The 21,724-nt window shown below is 40.8% G+C and overlaps 1 protein-coding gene across 1 annotated transcript in view; it reads right to left on the bottom strand.

The window, feature by feature from the left end:
* The window catches only part of LOC115470681 (histone deacetylase 9-like), a 632,873-nt gene that overhangs the window by 135,873 nt on the left and 475,276 nt on the right, over positions 1–21,724 (bottom strand). The window lies entirely within an intron of this gene.

Genomic DNA, 21,724 nt, shown 5'->3' with positions numbered 1-21,724 from the left:
CTTTGAATGGGGCATGTCAGCATTGCTGTGTAGCTTAGTAAACAGGGATCTAATTTCAAGTTAAAGATTACATTAAAGAAACTGCAATAATTCTTCTTTGTACTCTCAAGCTGCTGTCCTGTGGAACTCGTTGCCTTTGGAAATTCATATTAATTCTAATTATTTGGCATTTTGCAAAAACTTGGTTATTTCAGAAGTTTTTTCTGAGCTAATTGATTTTTTTTTTTTTAGTTGGGTTATGATATATATTTTCCTGAAATGGCTGTAGTCCAGTATTCCTCTTGAAAGGTATTAATCTGCAAATGAACCTTTTCCGGAGATGCGAAGGCGGTAGAACGAGAGGACATGAAATGAGATTGAAGGGGGGCAGACTCAAGAAAAATGTCAGGAAGTATTTTTTCACGGAGAGAGTAGTGGATGCTTGGAACGCCCTCCCGCGGGAGGTGGTGGAAATGAAAACGGTAACAGAATTCAAACATGCGTGGGATAAACATAAAGGAATCCTGTTCAGAAGGAATGGATCCTCAGGAGCTTAGCCGAGATTGGGTGGCAGAGCCGGTGGTGGGAGGCGGGGCTGGTGGTTGGGAGGCGGGGATAGAGCTGAGCAGACTTACACGGTCTGTGCCAGAGCCGGTGGTGAGAGGCGGGGCTGGTGGTGGGGAGGCGGGGATAGTGCTGGGCAGACTTATACAGTCTGTGCCAGAGCTGGTGGTGGGAGGCGGGGCTGGTGGTTGGGAGGCGGGGATAGTGCTGGGCAGATTTATACGGTCTGTGCCCTGAAGAGGACAGGTACAAATCAAAGTAGGGTATACACAAAAAGTAGCACATATGAGTTTATCTTGTTGGGCAGACTGGATGGACCGTGCAGGTCTTTTTCTGCCATCATCTACTATGTTACTATGTTACCACCTATACAATCCACATTGAGCTGTTCAGGTGTTTGCGGACTAGAATTAATGAATAATATAGTATAGTATAGTACATGGGGATTAAAGAAACTGCCGTATTTATTGGGAATATTTAGTTTCAAAGGAGAAAAGTTAGATTCTAGAAAAACCTGGATTCTGTTTCAAAGTGTCTCCTTGCTTGCCCCTCCTAGAGAACATTTTTAATTATGGTACTTGGGCTGAATCAGTGGGAGGCAATCATCTGTTTCTGCAGGAGGTGGGCTGGTCTGTCTGCATAGTGAAACACAGGCTACTTTGAAACTTGTGCTTTCCTTCAAGAACCCGAACAATACTGCTAAGGGCTTCTGATTTTTTATTCTTAATATCTCAACTGTCTCCCTCTGTCTAACTCTGATAGAGAGGATAAGCTTTTCAAACCGTCTTTGGTCTATCACTTTATTAACTCTTACTGAAGTTTCCTACCCAGATGATCAAAAGTAAACACGAATGCTAGCAACTCACTGTGTGAAATACATACAGCTGACTGTTATCAACTGTCGGGTGAGCGTTATACGCTATGCTATTCACCCAGCAGTTGATAACACTCATCTGTATGTATTTCACACAGTGAGTTGCTAGCTCCTGAACCACCATGACAAGCCACAGTGGTATAGGCTCCAGATTAAGCTGTTTTTAGTGAACCAGCAGCTCCGTAGAGCCTTGGAGTGCAATATAATATAATTCTTCTAAAGATAAACTACATGAAGTTTCAGTAACATCCAATAGGCAGTTGTTAAAAGAATTATGGTACCTATTAGTTGTTTGTAGTATTAACACAGTGAAAATGGGTATTTATATATTATGAGTTATATCAGGTGGTGAAATAAAAAAGATATAAGAGGGGTTTTATGACCAATGATGGTGGTAACCTTGTAAGGTCTTCAATATTTTCCATATAGGAGATATGAAAGCCACTGAGGTTTTTTTCCCCTCTTGATGAAAGAACAATAAATTTTGATGCAAAATATTTTGAATAGTTATTCTCTCTGGTTATAGGACTCTTAATGGTAAATTTGTTCAGTATATTTATGGCTGATTTGTATTAATTGTAACTTTATTCAGTATATTGTTAATGTAATTGAGTTCCGTTAAATGTAAGCCACACTGAACCAAAATTTTCAGATTATGTGATATATAAGAACAAACAAAAAATATATATACATATTTTTTCAAAACTGGAACATAATCTGGTTCAAGTTTCTTTTATCAGTCCCGAAAACCCACTTTTTGCCTTAAATTTTCAATGCCTTCATTAATATCAAAAGAATTCTGGTCGCCGCATCTCAAGAAAGATATAGTAGAATTGGAAAAGGTGCAGCGAAGGGCGACTAAAATGATAGCGGGGATGGGACGACTTCCCTATGAAGAAAGATTAAGGAGGCTAGGGCTATTCAGCTTGGAGAAGAGACGGCTGAGGGGAGACATGACAGAGATATATAAAATAATGAGTGGAGTGGAACAGGTGGATGTGAAGCGTCTGTTCACGCTTTCCAAAAATACTAGGACTAGGGGGCATGCGATGAAACTACAGTGTAGTAAATTTAAAACAAATCGGAGAAAGTTTTTTTCACCCAACGTGTAATTAAACTCTGGAATTCGTTGCCGGAGAAAGTGGTGAAGGCGGTTAGCTTGGCAGAGTTTGAAAAGGGGGTGGACGGTTTCCTAAAGGACAAGTCCATAAACCGCTACTAAACGGACTTGGAAAAATCCACAATTCCAGAAATAACATGTATAGAATGTTTGTACGTTTGGGAAGCTTGCCAGGTGCCCTTGGCCTGGAATGGCCGCTGTCGTGGACAAAATGCTGGGCTCGATGGACCCTTGGTCTTTTCCCAGTATGGCATTACTTATGTACTTATGTACTTATAAAAAAGCAAAAGTCATACACTTATCTTGTAAAAAAAAGGATTATGTTGCAGTTTTTCATCCATTTTGATACAGAAAGTGAAAGTGCCTTGGTGCTTTGTAGCTTTTACTACATGAGACGTGGGGTAAGGAATAATATATTGTAGAGGAATATATTCGAGTTATTCCCCAAGTTTTCCACGTCATCACTGTGACCCCTGACGCAGGTGCTAGTCACCGAAACACGGCCCGTGTCGGGTCTTTTTGTCAAGGCTCATTCATTAAAGAACTGTGTTCCATTTTTAAAGGCCCGTGGTGCTGTCTTTTTGTTTGCAGTTTTGAAAATTAACATCTGCACTACTGGTGTCTGAGGTCCTTTCTGCCATTATATAAAAGGATATTTATAAAAATATACAAAAAGAATATGTATATATATGTAAAGTACATTGTAAAACAGAGGTCAACATTGGGCAAGCCTTTCTTTATTTTGGTAATTGAAATCTCCCATTATTATTGTGTTCCTCAGATTGTTAGCCTCCCTAATTTCTGATAACATCTCTACATCTGTTTGTTCATCCTGGCCAGGTGGATGATAGTTCATTCCTATCACTATCCCTTTCCCCTTTACATATGGAATTTCTATCCATAGGGATTCTAAGATGTGTTTTGTGACCTGCAGAAATTTTAGTCTATTCATTTCAAGGCTGTCCTTAAAGTACAGTACAACCCTGCACCAATTCGATCCATCCTATCACTGCGATATAATTTGTATGGTAGAACACAAGGAAGAGTGAATACTGAAATCCATTTAGGGACCCTTGAATTAAGGGATAAGCAGGTGTGGAAAACTAAATAATAGTTACTGCAGTGATTTAGTTCATTTCCCTGACTTTTACCGCTCTTCCCTGCTACTTAGAAGATAGTATAATCAGAACTGTAGCTAGGTTTTGATGCCAGGAGGAGTAGATCTTTTCTAAAATAGGTGCCAGTACGAGGCTGAAGAGCTAATCCACATAGCTGTTTCATTCAAATTCTGCTTGGAGGAGCGACTGTGCCACTTGTGCCCTCCCCCCCTCCCCCCGCTACACCTCTGATTATAACCTATAAAAACTATAAATGGATAGAATGTATGGCTGAAGGAATTAAGAAAAATAGTTTATCAAAGTGAACACTGGATAATACTGGAAAGGCTTTCTGGTAGGGGAGGACAGCTGACTCACAAACCATATGGATGCCCCTCTATGTCACACTCGAGGCTGCCATGCACTAATGCCAACACAGCCCATTCACTTTGAATGATGTGTGTGAGCATTGCTGTGCGGCAGCCACTAGCATGGCTTACTAAACAGGGGGGGGGGGGGGGGGAATAAAATACAGGAAGTAAACTTGTTTCAATGGATAAGAAGTACTAATATAAGGAATCATGACATGAGACTCTGAGGAAATAGACTGAGGAATAACATCAATATTGTTTTTTTTCTTGGAACAGATGGTTGATTCATGGAGTGCTCTCCTAGAATGGTCATGGAGGCTAATATCCATTCTCCAAGAAGGAATGGGGCAAGCCAATCCCCACAACTAAAAATGCATGCATACATTTTAATTAATGATAATTAATTGATCATTAGCACTCAATTAGTGCAAATTGGCTTGTTATTCAATTAAATTGCACGTGTAAATTAAGCAAATGCCTAAATTTGCGCATGCAAATCTGAGTGCTATATATAGAATTTGGGGGTTGATGTTCTAGATGTTCTTTATCTGCTGTGATCTACTATGTTCAAAGTTACCACCGCTAGCACTGCTTTAATTAGGAACTCCCTTCACTTTTTTAGGTCTGTATTGGAAAGTTGTTTGTTTTGTTTTGTTTCACATTGTTTGCATTTTTAATGTAATTTTGTGTCTCAAGAGGTGTTTCATTTCTGATATTTTTGTATTAGCGTATGTTAATTCTTTCATAGTGATCACTCTGTAAGAATATCATACGATAAGAATAGTGCACGCTGCTAAAGACAATAAAAAAACAAAATGTCAAGTTTGTTTCTATTGTTCTTTTTAAACATGGTATGAAATGATAAATCATTTAAAACAACTGCACATCCCTACTTCTCATGGGAATAATTTTGCCAAATGTAAAGTTTTACACAAGTGGAGAAAAAGATAGCTTCAATAAATCAGCTTTGTTTTCTTTAGCTTATAATATCTAAATCCAAATGTTAACAATCTCCCTTTTATTTTAAACACTGACCAAAGTTTCCCAAGCAACATCAGTATTAATAGGGTGAGTGTTGCTTTTACCAGTAAGGATCACAGCACTTGCTTGTAAGAAAAATGATTTGGTATACTCTAACAGCTAGAATCTCAAGCACAGCATGTATATCATCTCTGTAATCACAATAAAAACAGGTTTGATTTGCATTCTCATTGTTGTCACTGCCTCTTTCACTTGCATTCATGGAGCTACACCTCATCTACTCACACTTATACTCAACACAATTTCTGTATTTATCAAAATCCATGACAATATAGCAATATATGCCAGAGTAATACATCCTGGAACATCAAAGGGGGCATATGATTCTCAATACATTAGTAAATACTAATGTTCCTTTCTATACTTTTACAGTATTGTGACACCTTGGAAAAAAAAAAGCTTACTAAGGAATTTCTTGGTCACATACGCAGGGTCGTAGACACTACTACAGCAGAAGTGCAAATCTTAGCGACAGTTTTACTCTCAACCATTATGGATTACACCATCATGCAATATCACTCTTAGACAGTAAAGAATCAAACTGCCACAAAAATATATAACAATACTATTTCATAATTTTAGTGGCTTTGCAAGAGCAAAAGGGAAGGCATGAGCTCATCCACCTGTTTGCTGTAATTCTTATTTTCTTTGCTTCCTCCATCTTGAGAAGTGCAAAACACAAAATTACTTATCATAGAAGAACATAAAACCTTCGTGAAATGCCAGATGGCAATAAGGACATTGATTATAGAAAGTTCTATTATCAGCGGCATAATCGAAAGAGAAGGACGCCCATCTTCTGACATAAATCGGGAGATAGGCATCCTTCTCTCAGGGTCTCCCAAATCGGCATAATCGAAAGCCAATTTTGGGCATCCTCAACTGCTTTCCATCACGAGGATTACCAAAGTTCACAGGGGCGTGTCGGCAGTGTACTGAAGGCGGGATGGGGGCGTGGTTAAGAGATGGGCATCCTCGGCCGATAATGGAAAAAAGAAGGGCGTCCCTCATGAGCATTTGGCCGACTTTACTTGGTACCTTTTTTTTCACGACCAAGCCTCAAAAAGGTGCCCGAACTGACCAGATGACCACCGGAAGGAATGGGGGATGACCTACCCTTACTCCTCAATGGTCACCAACCTCCTCTCACCCCCACCCCCAAAAAAAATTTTTAAAAACATTTTTTCCAGCCTCTATGCCAGCCTCAAATGTCATACCCAGCTCCATCAAAGCAGTATGCAGGTCCCTGGAGCAGTTTTTAGCGGGTGCAGTGCACTTCAGGCAGGCGGGCCCAGGCCCATTTCCCCTACCTGTTACACTTGTGATGGTAAATGTGAGCCCTCCAAAACCCACCTGAAACCCACTGTACCCACATGTAGGTGCCCCCTTTCACCCCTTAGGGCTATGGTAGTGGTGTACAATTGTGGGGAGTGGGTTTGGGGGGTTGAGGGGGCTCAGCACCAAAGGTAAGGGAGCTATGCACCTGGGAGCAATTTGTGAAGTCCACTGCAGTGCCCCCTAGGGTGCCCGGTTGGTGTCCTGGCATGTGAGGGGGACAAGTGCACTACGAATGCTGGCTCCTCCCATGACCAAATAGCTTGCATTTGATCGTTTCTGAGATGGACGTCCTTGGTTTCCATTATCACTGAAAATCAGAAACGACCAAGTCTAGGTTTTCATTATCAGCGAAAACTGAGGTCGTCCATCTCTAAAGTCGACCGTCTCAACATTTAGGTCGACTATCTCTTAGGACGACCTAAATGTCGAGATTTGGGCGTCCCTGACCATATTATCAAAACGAAAGATGGACACCCATCTTGTTTTGATAATACGGAATGCCCCGCCCCTTCATGGGGACGTCCTCAGAGATGGGCACCCTTAGAGATGGGCGTCCCCATTCGAAAATGCCCCTCAATGTGCCACATGAGGGAAGAACAGGAGATAAGGAATGGCATGTGATAATATTTAACATCATGACACGCTGATACCTTAACAAGATATTAGGGGACAGATTTTATAATAAGACACCTATGGGAGAAGTCCAAAATGGTTTCTATTCTATTAAGGTAACATAAGCCTCTATGTGCCTTTATTATCATCATCATCATCATCATCATAAGAGTTTATACTACTTTTATTGGGAAAACCATTCAAAGTGGATTACATAAAATGCAATAAAAAGCAGAGTAAAATATAATACAAGACAGAGACTCCATTTCATCCTACCTTTTAATAAACCATAAAAGATAGCATTAATGCATATTAAAGAGGTATGTTTTAAATTTGTTTTCTAAAGGAAGCTAAAGTTGCACTATCTTGCAATTCAGTAGGCAGTTTATTCCAACAACTAGGGTCTACCATACTGAAGGCGTATTTCTCCATTTCAATCTGGGACAGGAAGCCAAATTTAGCATTTCCAATAATCAGTGAGATAAGGGTGTACAAACTGGTTCATACTGATGAATAGAACAGTAAATAAACTGGTGTCTGATGATATAGTAGCTTACAGGCTAAAACCAACAGCTTAAACAGGCACTGTTTCTTAACTAGTAACCAATACAGAGCTCCTTTTACCAAGCTGCAGCAAAAGGAGGGTGGTGCTGGCGTCAGCGCGTGGCTTACACACGTGCCAAGGCCCCCTTTTAGCACAGATAGTAAAAGGGAAGTCTCGCTTTCCTACAGGAAATGGCCATATGGCAAGTAAAACACTTGCCGATTGACAATTTTGAGTGGAGCCCTTACTGCCACCCAATGAGGTGTATAGTGAGCGGTAAACCCGTGTTGGGCTTACCGCTGCTTCGTAAAAGGATCCCACAGTTCTCTAAGTATAGGTCTAGCGCTTTTCTATTTGCTGCTTCCCATAATCAGCCTAGCAGCTGTATTTTTGCAACTGTTTGAACAGTTTTCCAGTTATCCCTATATACAATACTTTGCAATAATCGAACAAACTTAACAATAGGGAGTCCATAGGATTTGAAAGAGCTTCTTTGCATTTGCTGTACTGGGAATCACTAGTGCGGTTTATTAAAAGAAGCCATTAGCCAATAAAAATATCCTACTCTTGCTACAAAATGCTAGGTAATTCAACTGTGCTCTAGTACATAAAGGAAAAGAGTTACAAATAGAGACTAAAAAAAAAAAAAGAAAAAAATTAACTGTCAGCCATCCCTGCAAACTGTACCCCTTTAAGAACAGGGGGACGAAGAATCATTTGCCATTGTAAGCATGCAGAAAATCTAAACAAAGGAACCAGCACTAGCTTTGTCACCAGTTTAGATATAATGCCCTAAAGAGCCTGAAATGTCAAACAAGCTAATTTAAACAAAATTCTTTCACATACTGGAAGTCAATGTAATATTGCTAAATAAAAGCAAATACTGTCAAACCTTTTTAAATAAGCCTAACCAAAGTATTTTGAATTAGTTTGAGTTTCCTCAGTAATGTAGCAGATAAACGTAAGTATATAACATTGCAATAATCCAGATAAGATAATATTAGCACGTGAACCAGCAAGACAAAAGCAGGTTGATTGAAAAAAAGACCTAATCAGATTTAACTGTCTCATTTTAAAACAGGCTTTTTTTTTTTCCAAAGTTCATTTACTTCTGGTTCAAAAGTAATTTGTGAATCCAAAATAATACCCAAAACTCTGGATTTATCTTTAACTGGTAAATATCTATCCAGGGATAATACGATCATATTAGGTGTAATAATGCTTGGAATTCTGAACCAGAGAACGTTGGTTTTATTGCAATTGTTTCAAAATATTTTCCCTAGCCCATTGTTGAATCTTACCCCTTCACAAAGACACTCTTTTAATATTGCCAACAATCCTCATCATCCCTGATATAATAATCTCAATTATTTCCTGGAAAAATCTTGCCAATTTATCTGCATCCTCCTTCTTAGCAATAACACAATCTTTGTTTACCCTTATTAAATTTAATAATGTTAACCATCTCTTTCAGATTATTCACACTCTTGCCATATTATTAGAAAAGTAATGTTTTTTCTTGTCTAGCTGCTCATAAATATTTATTTGTTTCTTGCTTCCATCTAACTTTTGTCATTATATATATATATATATATTGTTACATTCATACCCCGCACTTTCCCACACATGGCAGGCTCAATGTGGCAATGGAGGGTTAAGTGAGTTGTCTATAGTCACAAGGTGCCTGAAGTGGGAATTGAACTCAGTTCCTCAGTTTCCCAGTCCACCACCCTAACCACTAGGCAACTCCTCCACTCAATATATATATTCCATTATCATCCATTTTTGTTCCAATTTTCCAAGCTATCTTTTATGTGACCTTAACTCCTTCAATCAAGAGCTTAACATCTCTCAATCCAAAGCACATTCCATTAGCATCTCATTTTCCCAACAAATTGAATGAATTTTACCTCTTCATGATTTTATAAATACCTGGCCTCTGCTCTTTTTCTGCATTGTCATTGGACTACACAGAAACCTAATTAAATAATGATCAGACCAAGGCAATGCTGCTACTTCCTCCACACTAAAATACTGGTGCAGGACAAAAAAAAACTGGTACAAAGATAAGGTCTAAAATAAGACCTTTGCCATGGGTGCTTTCTGTAAGTAATTGACCATAATCATCTGTACATAGATTTGATAATAAAAGATTTGCCTTCACATCTAAAATATTGTCTACAAGAGCATTAAAATCACCTAGTAGAATCAGCTTTTTATATTTTAATTTCAAAACCAATAAGACTTCTAATAATTCAGTCCAAATCACATTCATCAATCTAGGAGGACAATTATAAAAGCAAAAACATAACTTCATTTTTAAGCCTATATCTTAATAATAAGCCTTTTCTCCCTGCAGTAACTCATATTTCTCCTTCTGCCAGCAGTTACCCTCTTTAAAAATACAAGCCACTCCTCCTTTTTTCTTCCAGCTCTATTAGTACGTAACATCTCATATCCCAGAAGACATATTAAAGTCTTCTTAGGACCATCAGTATCTGCAATCCAAGTCTCTATTAAAAACATACAATCCAAACTTTTTTTAAGTATTAGATCTTGAATCAGGTGTCACTTATTTCCTACTCATCTCACATTTAACAAAACACAATTCCAACAGCTACTAACATGAGCTGGAGAAGATGAAAAATATGGAGTATTAAACTGTACTGATCTCAACAATTGTCTTCTTTTCTGTTTTGTAGAGCCATTCCTAAAATTAAAAACATTTCCTCTACAGTACCTCTCATTTCCAATCATTACTAGAATGTTAACTCCCATTTCTACCATACTCACCCAACCCCCCCCCCCCAGAAAACCCCAAACAAAAATAACAATGCCCCAACCCCTATAAGAACATGCCTTTAAAATAAATAAATCTAACATCCTAACATTACACAATCAACCATAAATTGCTACCATTTAATACCCAAAAATAAAAAAAACAGCCTCACAAAGGGGCTCAAAAGCGGCAGATTGTGCCCCTTTGTCACACCCCTTCACTGCCACATCTGCATCAGTACACCATACAGGGGCACCATTTTAATGTCACACCGATGGGCAGAGTGCACTCCCATTCCCCAAGTGCATTCTCACACTGACACAGTCAGTATGAGGAAGTCCTTGAAATACAGCAGGGGCCTGTAGTTTAGACCTCCCTGGCCCATAGCAGATGACTCTTCCTCAGGTCGGGAAAGATGGGTGCAGTATGAAAATGTCACAATGACGGAAAAGCAGGGTCCCATGCTCTTTTTGTTCTAGCTCTGACACAGGCAGATAGTAAGAGGAAGTCTCAAGAAACAGCAGACCTATAGTTCAGACCTCCTTAGCCTGTAGGTATCCAGTATCTGCTCCTGTAGTGTGCAAATGTGAAAACACATATTTACACCTGCTCCTAAGAGTGGTTTTCCCCTATTCTTATATTGATCCCTTCTGTATTAGAGAGAGAATGTGTCTCTGCTCATGCCCAATATCAACATGAGGGTCTTGACTTGTCCTATATCTGACAAACATAGAGAAAAGGAATAAATTATCAATATCAATTTATTGTTTATAGATTGCTGTATCCTCTAAAGGGTTCACCATGGTTTATATTACAACAGCAATTTGCCTAAGGGTTATAATAGTATAACATTATAGATTGTTCATGGGATTAAGAGAAATTTACATACATTAGCAACACTATGTAAGAGTTCATTATCCATTGATATTAGAACCATTTTGCAAACACCTTCTATCATTAACTGTCATGGAGGTTATAGCAGTATTATATAGGGACATCATTCACTATATCAATATAGAATATTCATGGAACTGAGAGAAAATTTACATACATTGTTAATAGAATTTGCACACATTAGCAACACCGAGTCAGAGCTCACTATCTATAGAATAAAGGCCATTTTATAAACATCTATTGTGAATGGTAGGGAATTCCAGAATGGGATCACTATAAAAAAAATAGGGAGTTGAAATATTTGAAGAAGCAAATTATTATAGAAAGAAGGAAGAAATGTAGCAGATCACCGGTTTATGACATGCTACATAACTACATATGAAGAAGTGATATCCTACACATTCATTACCCAATTTCAACCACATAGCAAACTGGCTATCCACAAAATATTGTCATTCATAAAACTGTGTGCAATAATAAAGGTGATAGAAAGATCATACATATGTAGAAGAAACTACTGTGAAACTAATTTTCTGCTGTGGTAAAACCTTGGTTGGACAAGCAAGGCCAATGACTTATGCCATTCTAAGCAGGTATTTGTTTAGTAAAGCATGCTGTAATTTTCCTACAATATGCAAAGGCTTTCAGTCTCATTTTATTAATATAGACATTATTTTTAATCAGCAAATTTGCTGAATAACTGGGTGTTGGCATCAATTTTTAAGTCACAGTTTTGGTTCAATCTTGCTCATAAAATTCATCCTATAACAGGGCTTCTGAAACACGATGACACTATTTCATTTTCATTTCATTTACTATACTGCCCTTACTAACTGGGGGGCCCTTTTACTAAGTGGCAGTAAGCCCACAGCGAGCTTAGCATGCACCTAACAGAAACTACTGTAGGGCTACTGCAGCAGCCTAGCAGTAGTTCACACACCCAGGGTATTCCATTTCCAGCGCTACAAAAATATTTTCTATCTTTGTAGCACTGGTATTTACTCGGCAGTAATCACTGCCCGATAACTGCCAGGTTAGTGCAGGAGTCCTTACCGCTGGGTGGCAGTAAGTGCTCCCCCCTGAAATGGCCATGTGGTAAGTGGTTCACTTATTGCACAGCCATTTCTTTAAAAAAAAAAAAAAAAAAAGAGATGGCCTTTTACCTGCTGTGGTAAAAAGGGCCCTCGGAGCGTGTCAAAAACATGCACTGATGCTAGTGCAGGCCCCCTTTTACCGCAGCTTAGGAAAAGAACACCTAGCAGACAGACCTAGCAGACAGACTAAAATTTACAAACAAACAAACAAAAAAAACAGTAAGAAAATAACTACAATTTTGGATTGGAAAGAAAATCTCAAACACTCAGCAAGAGTCCTAAATATACGGAAATGGTGGTAGATGGATCATGATAGAAGAGGCTGTGGGAGTGGGAAAGGGGATAAGAAGGGTTAGGAAAAGGAGAGCTAATCCAGACAGATGGACACCATCAGGGGCATTTTCGAAAGAGAAGGGCGCCCATCTTCTGACACAAATTGGGAGATGGGCGTCCTTCTCTCAGGGTCGCCTAAATCGGCATAATCGAAAGCTGATTTTGGGTATCCTCAACTGCTTTCCATCGTGGGGATGACCAAAGCTCCCAGGGGCATGTTGGCAGTGTACCGAAGGTGGGACGAGGGCGTACTTAAGAGATGGGCGTCTTCGGCTGATAATGGAAAAAAGCAGGGCGTCCCTGACGAGCATTTGGCCGACTTTACTTGGTACATTTTTTTCACGACCAAGCCTCAAAAAGGTGCTCAAACTGACCAGATGACCACCAGAGGGAATCATGGATGACCTCCCCTGACTTCCCCAGTGGTGACTAACCCCCTCCCACCCTGAAAAAAAAACTTTAAAAACGTTTTTTGCCAGCCTGAAATGTCATACTCAGGTCCATCGCAGCAGTATGCAGGTCCCTGGGAGGGGAGGTATTTGTGTGTCAGCAGAGGCATAGCGAAGGTGTGGACATCCTTCTTGCAAACATTTTGGACATCCTGAACTGCCGCCCTCTCACAAAAATGGCCAAATTTCAAAGGAGAGGAGTGGCCTAGTGGTTAGAGCACTGGTCTTGCAATCCACAGGTTCAAATCCCACTGCTGCTACTTGTGATCCAAAATCCAAATAAATAAAGGGGGTGTCGGAGGCATAGCAGGCATGGACGTCCTTCTCACAGAAACATCCAGACATGGACATCCTTCTCACAGAACATCCAGGCATCGATGTCCTTCTCACAAAAACATCACATTTTGGATGTCCTGAACTGCCGTTGCAGGGACGGAGGCATAGCGAAGGACGTCCTTCACCCATACTCTAAAAAAAAAAAAAAAAGACGTCCCTGACGAGCACTTGGACGTTTTCACCTGGACTTGTATTTTTATAAGGTTGTAGATGGCAATTTAGTTAAGGTTGTAGACAGCTATTATACACGCAGCCTATCTGCATGTATGAAGCCATCTTTGGCATGCACAGAGCAGCCACGCATAATGCTAGGATGCTCTGCACTGGCTTCCCCTCCTTAGGAGGGAAATTGTATCCAAATGAGCTAACAGTGAGCAGGTCATTTGCATGCGATTCCCTTCATGCATGTTCATTCCTTTCCGAATCCCTAAGGGATCGGTAAGGGAAGGGCTTTTTCTGTTCAGTTAGTGCATCAGTTAGTCCACTGCAGTGCCCCCTAGGGTGCCCGGTTGGTGTCCTAGCATGTCAGGGGGACCAGTGCACTATGAATGCTGGCTCCTCCCACGACCAAATGACTTGGATTTGGTTGCTTTTGAGATGGGTGTCCTGGGTTTCCATTATGGCCGAAAACCGGGGATGACCATCTCTAAGGTCGACCTAAATGTTGAGATCTGGGCGTCCCCGACTGTATTATCAAAACTAAAGATGTACGCCCATCTTGTTTTGATAATACGGGTTTCCCTGCCCCTTCGCCGGGACATCCTTAGAGATGGGCGCCCTTAGAGATGGCCGCCCCTGTTCGATTATGCCCCTCCACATCTCTACACCCAAATAAGGTTTTACATTATCTACCATGAAAGTACATGAGATAAAATTCAATGCATCAGAGACCCACTTTAAATCACTTTTAACAACATTGTGGATAGCCCCTCACTGTGTGTCACCAGTACAAGTTTGGGTTGCCCTGCTTTATGGAGATCCAAGATAAGGGTCAGCAATTCAGAATAAGCTATGGAAAACATATGTTCATACAAAGGATAGTTCCCACTTAGAATAAGTTATCTGAAACTAGGGATAAGCAGCCCAAAGATTTTCATTCTGTTTTATTTCCTGTATCATTAGCAGCATTGTTCATTATGTTTTGCTTTGGTTAATCTTCATTTTTGATTTGAGGGCAATGCTGTTAAGAATATGCCAAGTTTGCATGTACTTTTGGAAAAGAGTGCACACTCTTTGTGAATGGTTAATTATTCTAGCTTTAGCCTATCCATAAGTAAGTCTACGCCAGAGTGGACTAAGTGATTGGCTAAATTTAGAATAATTAATCATCCCTATTAACTGCCATTTTACAAAAATTAGCATTTTATTTACTTATTATCACTTTCTTAGAGGATGCCTATTGGAAGACAAAAATATTTGCCACCCTCAATTTCCTTTCCTAAGCCTTCTATAAATCCCTGACCCTGTCTGTCTTTAATGAGAATTTTTCAGATCTCTCAGTACACTTAAATGCTAGCTTCATTTGCAAAGAACCAGCCATCTTACTGTTTAGCTTGGAATTCTGCAGATGAAAATAAATACAGCAAGGAAACTCAAAGGCTTTGCAATCTTTGTCATGGACCTACAGGCTTGCCTTTAATCTTTATTTACAAGTTAGTTGTGCCATTTCTCTCTAATTTAGTTCAGAATGTGTTTTCCTCTCATTATATTATGTAGTGTTTGCTGCCAAGATTCTACCATCAATGTTCTGCATTATATCCTTGTGGTTCTTTCGTGACTCGTTGATTAATTTTCATTGATATCCTTCCAACAGCAGCATCTAAAATTAACTGGGTCAATTTTTTTTTTGCTTAACTTCCTGCATCATCAGACTACGTGTCCTAGCAAAATTATGTTCATATTTATAGTGATTGATAACCCATTCATTGCTGGGATAAAGTTAGTATAGGTTCTAGCCTACCACATATTGAATCTATAATACAGTGGATTCCCTGCTCCTAGAAAAGCAGATTTGTTTTTCAAATTTGATGGCTGTAAGCTATGAAGCTTCAAAATTACTATACTGAAATTTAACAGTTAAATATCTACTAGGCATTTTTATGCCACTTAAGGAATATGTTTCATAGAGAACCCGCAGGTAAATCTTTTTATTGAAAATTCTCATGTTGGCTAAGCCAAAATATCATACTGTTAGTAATCGACAAATGGAATGTGTGCCATAGACAATAGTAGACAAACTTAAAAATAAAAACATGTAAGTGGAATAGTGAAAACATTATTCTTCGGAAAAGAGATAACATCAAATTCTTCTCTTATTTTCTCTTTTGTAAATAAGATAAATGCTAACAAATTCATATGAAATTTAGCTTTGACTAAGAAATGATATGCCAAGCTCAAAGCAACATGAAAGAGCACTGAACTGGGCTGCAAAATGTGCTCTTCTCTTACAATATTAGGTAAGCCTACGTAAAACTGCTGAAGCCCCCATTTCTCCTTTCCCTCCAAGGACTAGATAGTTTTAAAAAGTGCCCATTGCCACAATTCCTCCACACCCTCTTTTGCAGGATTATAGCTTTCCTCAATTTCTCTCAATCATCAAATAATATCTGAAGTATTATTCTTTCCATTCCCCCATCTCAAAGATCTTATCTCTTCCCATTCTCCCTTATGGCCCTCCTACCCACCCTCTCCATCCACTCTGAATGCTCCAGACTTACTGTTCTGCCCCCCATTTGCATGAAGGCAGGAAATAGGGTTGTGCCCTTGAACTACAATTCCCTGTAGTCTTGTACTTCCTCTGTAATAGGCTCTTTCAGAGCACATACCCAGCTTTCTGTGTCTTATGGAGCTCTTTCTATTGGATTGACTTTATTATTATTATTATTAACATTTGTATAGCGCTACCAGACGCACGCAGCGCTGAACACCTGACATAGAGAGACAGTCCCTGCTCAATAGAGCTTACAATCTAAAATATAATACAGACAGACAAGACAAATTAAGGGTGAGGGAAGTACTGGGTGAGAAGGAACAAGGGGAGGCAATTGAGTAGTGGCTAGGAGCCAAAAGCAGTGGTGAAAAGGTGGGTTTTCAGCATAGATTTGAAAACAGGTAGAGATGGAGCTAGACGTACATGCTCAGGAAGTCTATTCCAGACATAAGGTGCCGCGAGGGAAAAGGAACGAAGCCTGGAGTTAGCAGTGGAGGAGAAGGGGGACGACAAAAACATGGACTGATGAGACAAAGTCAGCACGGATTTAGTGAAGGGAAGTCTTGCCTCACCAATCTAATGCATTTTTTTGAGGGGGTAAGCAAACATGTGGACAATGGGGAGCCGGTTGATATTGTATATCTAGATTTTCAGAAGGCGTTTGACAAAGTGCCGCACGGAAGACTCCTGAAGAAATTACAGAGCCATGGAATCGGAGGTAGGGTATTATTATGGATTAAGAACTGGTTGAAAGATAGGAAGCAGAGAGTAGGATTGCGTGGCCAGTATTCTCAGTGGAGGAGGGTAGTTAGTGGGGTCCCGCAGGGGTCTGTGCTGGGTCCGTTGCTTTTTAATGTATTTATAAATGACCTAGAGATGGGAATAACTAGTGAGGTAATTAAATTCGCCGATGACACAAAATTATTCAGGGTCGTCAAGTCGCAGGAGGAATGTGAACGATTACAGGAGGACCTTGCGAGACTGGGAGAATGGGCGTGCAAGTGGCAGATGAAGTTCAATGATGACAAGTGCAAAGTGATGCATGTGGGTAAGAGGAACCCAAATTATAGCTACGTCTTGCAAGGTATAGTAGAATTGGAAAAGGTACAGCGAAGGGCGACGAAAATGATAGTGGGGATGGGACGACTTTCCTATGAAGAGAGGCTGAGAAGGCTAGGGCTTTTCAGCTTGGAGAAGAGACGGCTGAGGGGAGATATGATAGAAGTGTATAAAATAATGAGTGGAATGGATCGGGTGGATGTGAAGCGACTGTTCACGCTATCCAAAAATACTAGGACTAGAGGGCATGAGTTGAAGCTACAGTGTGGTAAATTTAAAACGAATCGGAGAAAATTTTTCTTCACCCAACGTGTAATTAGACTCTGGAATTCGTTGCCGGAGAACGTGGTACGGGCGGTTAGCTTGACGGAGTTTAAAAAGGGGTTAGATAGATTCCTAAAGGACAAGTCCATAGACCGCTATTAAATGGACTTGGAAAAATTCCGCATTTTTAGGTATAATTTGTCTGGAATGTTTTTACGTTTGGGGAGCGTGCCAGGTGCCCTTGACCTGGATTGGCCACTGTCGGTGACAGGATGCTGGGCTAGATGGACCTTTGGTCTTTCCCAGTATGGCACTACTTATGTACTTATGTACTTATGTAATGTAGGGAGAGATGAGAGTGGAGAGGTAATGGGGGGGCTGCAGAGTGGATGCATTTAAAGGTAAGTACGAGAAGTTTAAACTGAATGCGGAAGCGGACAGGGAGCCAGTGAAGTGACTTGAGGAGTGGGCTAGTGTGGGTATAACGATTTTGGCGGAAAATAAGTTGTGCTGCAGAATTTTGCACAGACTGGAGAGGACAGAGATGGCTGACAGGAAGACCAGTGAGAAGTAAATTGCAATAATCCAAACAAGAGGTGACAAGGGTTTGGATAAGGGTTCTGGTAGTGTATTCAGAAAGGAAGGGGCGGATTTTGCTAATGTTGTAGATAAAGAAACGACAGGTTTTGGCGATCTGTTGAATATGCGCAGAGAAGAAGAGAGAGGAATCAAAGATGACTCCAAGATTGCGAGCCGAGGAGACAGGGAGGATGTGAGAGCCATTAGCAGAGATAGAGAATGAGGGAAGAGGGGAGATGGATTTAGGGGGAAAAATGAGAAGTTCAGTTTTAGTCATGTTTAGCTTCAGATGGCGTTGAGACATCCAAGCAGCAATGTCAGACAAGCAGGATGAAATTTTGTCCAGGATTACGGTTGAGATTTCAGGGGTGGAGATGTAGATCTGAGAGTCATCTGCATAAAGATGGTATTGAAAGCCATGAGATGAAATCAGGGTACCAAGGGAAGAGGTATAGATGGAGAAAAGGAGGGGTCCAGGGACAGAACCCTGGGGGACACCAACTGAAAGCGGGATGTTGTCCCCCCCCCCCCCTCGCTCTCTCCATCAGGTTTGAAAGAGCTATTCTGCAGCATGTTTCCTCTGTGAACTGAAACTGCCTGAGCTGTATTTCTGTTGTATGATCCCTTCAAGCCATTGTATCTCTATCAAGATTTCATCAGTGTAAAAGTATATATTATTACTCAGCATGTTGCTGAAATCTTCCTGGCTCCTGTTGCATGTTGAAAGAGCTGGTTGAGAATAGACTCCCAGTTTGAAAGGCAAAAACTCTTGTGCAGCACATCTGAACAAGGCAATTTGTGGGGAACAAAAAAATACCCCCTCCCTCCCCACTTAAAACAAACAAGAGAGTCCTATACCTTCTGTCAGCATAGCAGGCTTCGGACTGGGTTTGGGCATCTTTTCCTTTAGCCTCCTCACAGGGAGACTAAGCTCTGCTCTCACTTCCCTCTTTTATAGGGCAGTAGACTCCTCACTTATGCACCCCTCCCCCCCACCTGATTGGAGGCGCTGCTGATCCATGGATTCTATCAGACTGTAATATGATTTCCCTGTTCTGCTTCTCCAGAAATTGATATTATGGTTCATGCAGCTGGTGAGCTCTATTTTCCCATGCAGGACTGAAGCTGGAGTTGGTCCACAACTTCACATTCCTCCCAGGCCAGAGATTTTTTTATGGGACGGCGCATAGACCCCGTCACAGTTGCTTTAGTAGAAAATATTTTTTAAGGAGCTTATCTGCTTTCATTAGGGATCTCTTTTTAACCTCTTGTTCAAATGGGCAGTAAGCCCATTATATTCTTCTGATGTTATATTGGGTGATCATCTGGTATCCAGTAATCACCGGATGGTGTAGTTGAATATTAATGCACACACACACAGAATTCATTCAAAAGTAAAGGTTCTAGACTAAACTTAATCAAACAAAACAGACTTTGTCAAGATGGGGGTATAAATCATCAAGGAGTTATTAGCTGGATGGGAACATCTGGGAAAAGTAGAAAAGCGGCGGTAAGACTGAAATGAACTGTTTTAAGGGCAACAAACCTTTTTGTTAGGAAAGTAAATAGAACTAAGCATAAAAGGAAACTGATTTGGTTCTCAAAAATAAAAGTAACTGAAAATGAAAGGAAAACGTTAGCCTTCATTAACTACAAGAGATTGCAGAAAAAGGAAGAAAGGCAACAATATCTGAAAAGCTAAGAGAAGCTGGTAAAGTAGTCAGGAAAGCAAAAGATGAAAACTGAATTAAAAATAGCCAATACAGTAAAATAGGGAGCAAGACATTTTTTTAGATATGTTAGTGAGGGAAAGAAGTGCAGAAGTGGCATTGTGAGACTCAAGGGTGAAAGGGAGGAATATGTAGAAACTGGCAGTATTGCTTAATGGATATTTCTGTCCTATGGTCATAGATGAAGGGCCAAAAGTAGTCCCACTGAAGGAAACACAAATAGGAATGGCGGTTTAGTAGACCCTAATCAATTTTCATAACACTGTGTTAGCAAGATGCTAGATAAACTAAAGGTTGTCATACAGGGGCATTTTCGAAAGAGAAGGGCGCCCATCTTCTGACAGAAATCGGGAGATGTGCGTCCTTCTCTCAGGGTCGCCCAAATCGGAATAATCGAAAGTCAATTTCGGGCATCGTCAACTGCTTTCCATCGCGGGGATGACCAAAGTTCCCAGGGGTGTGTCGGCAGTGTACCAAAGGCGGGACGGGGGCATGCTTAACAGATGGGTGTTCTCGGCCAATAATGGAAAAAAGAAGGGCGTCCCTGATGAGCATTTGGCCGACTTTACTTGGTCCCTTTTTTTTCATGACCAAGCCTTGAAAAGGTGCCCGAACTGACCAGATGACAACCGGAGGGAATCAGGGATGACCTCCCCTTACTCCCCCAGTGGTCACCAACCCACTCCCACCCCAAAAAAACAAAAACAAAAAAAACTTTTTTCCAGCCTCTATGCCAGCCTCAAATGTCATACCCAGCTCCCTGACTGCAGTATGCAGGTCGCGGGTGCAGTGCACTTCAGGCAGGCGGACCCAGGACCATTCCCCCCTACCTGTTACACTTGTGGTGGTAAATGTGAGCCCTCTAAAACCCACCCAAAACCCACTGTACCCACATGTAGGTGCCCCCCTTCACCCATAAGGGCTATGGTAGTGTTGTACAGTTGTGGGAAGTGGGGAGTGGGTTTGGGTTTTTTGGGGGGTGACTCAGCACATGAGGGAAGGGAGCTATGGGCTTGGGAGCAATTTAGGAAATCCACTGCAGTGCCCCCTAGGGTGCCTGGTTGGTGTCCTGGCATGTCAGGGGGACCAGTGCAGTACAAATGCTGACTCCTCCCATGACCAAATGGCTTGGATTTGGTCATTTTTGAGATGGGCGTCCTTGGTTTCCATTATCGGCAAAAACCGAGGTCGCCCGTCTCTAAGGTCGACCTAAATGTTGATATTTGGGCATCCCCGACCGTATTATCGAAACGAAAGATGGATGCCCATCTTGTTTCGATAATATGGGTTTCCCCGCCCCTTCGCAGCGCCATCCTTAGAGATGGGCACCCTTAGAGATGCTCGTCCCCATTCGATTATGCCCCTTATAGTGATAGGGCTGAATGGGATATGTCCAAGATTATTGAAGGCACTTAGAGAAGTTCTGGTAGCTCTGCTGTCTGACCTTTTCAATGTTTCTTTAGATTTGAGAGTGGTCCTGGAGGACTAGAAAAGGACAGAGGTGGTCCCTCTCCACAAAAGCAGATTTGGAGATTGAGAACTACAGGGCAGTCAGTCTGACCTCTGTGGTGAATACGTTATAAAAACACTTCTAAAACAGAGGATAGTGAGGTTGTTGGAATCCAGTGGTTTGTGGGACCTATGGCAATATAGTTTTACTGGAGGTAGGTCTTCCAGACAAATCTGATTAATTTCTTTGACTGGGCGACCAGAAAGTTGGATCAAGTGAGAGTGCTAGATGTACTATACCTGGATTTCAGTGAAGTCTTTGACATGGTGACTTATATATAAACTGAGTGCCCCTAATTTTATACATGGCTTCTAAAATTAACGTGCATTAGGCAATTACACCTAAGCATATTCTAAATCCCAGGCATAAATATATGCATGGTATTTAGAATACACTTAGGCATAGTTCATGCGACTAAACCTACACATCCATTTACACCAATGAAAT

This window comes from Microcaecilia unicolor, chromosome 1 (genome assembly GCF_901765095.1).
Source record: "Microcaecilia unicolor chromosome 1, aMicUni1.1, whole genome shotgun sequence".
Lineage (NCBI taxonomy): Eukaryota > Metazoa > Chordata > Amphibia > Gymnophiona > Siphonopidae > Microcaecilia > Microcaecilia unicolor.
This window is presented reverse-complemented; position numbering and strand designations above follow the sequence as displayed.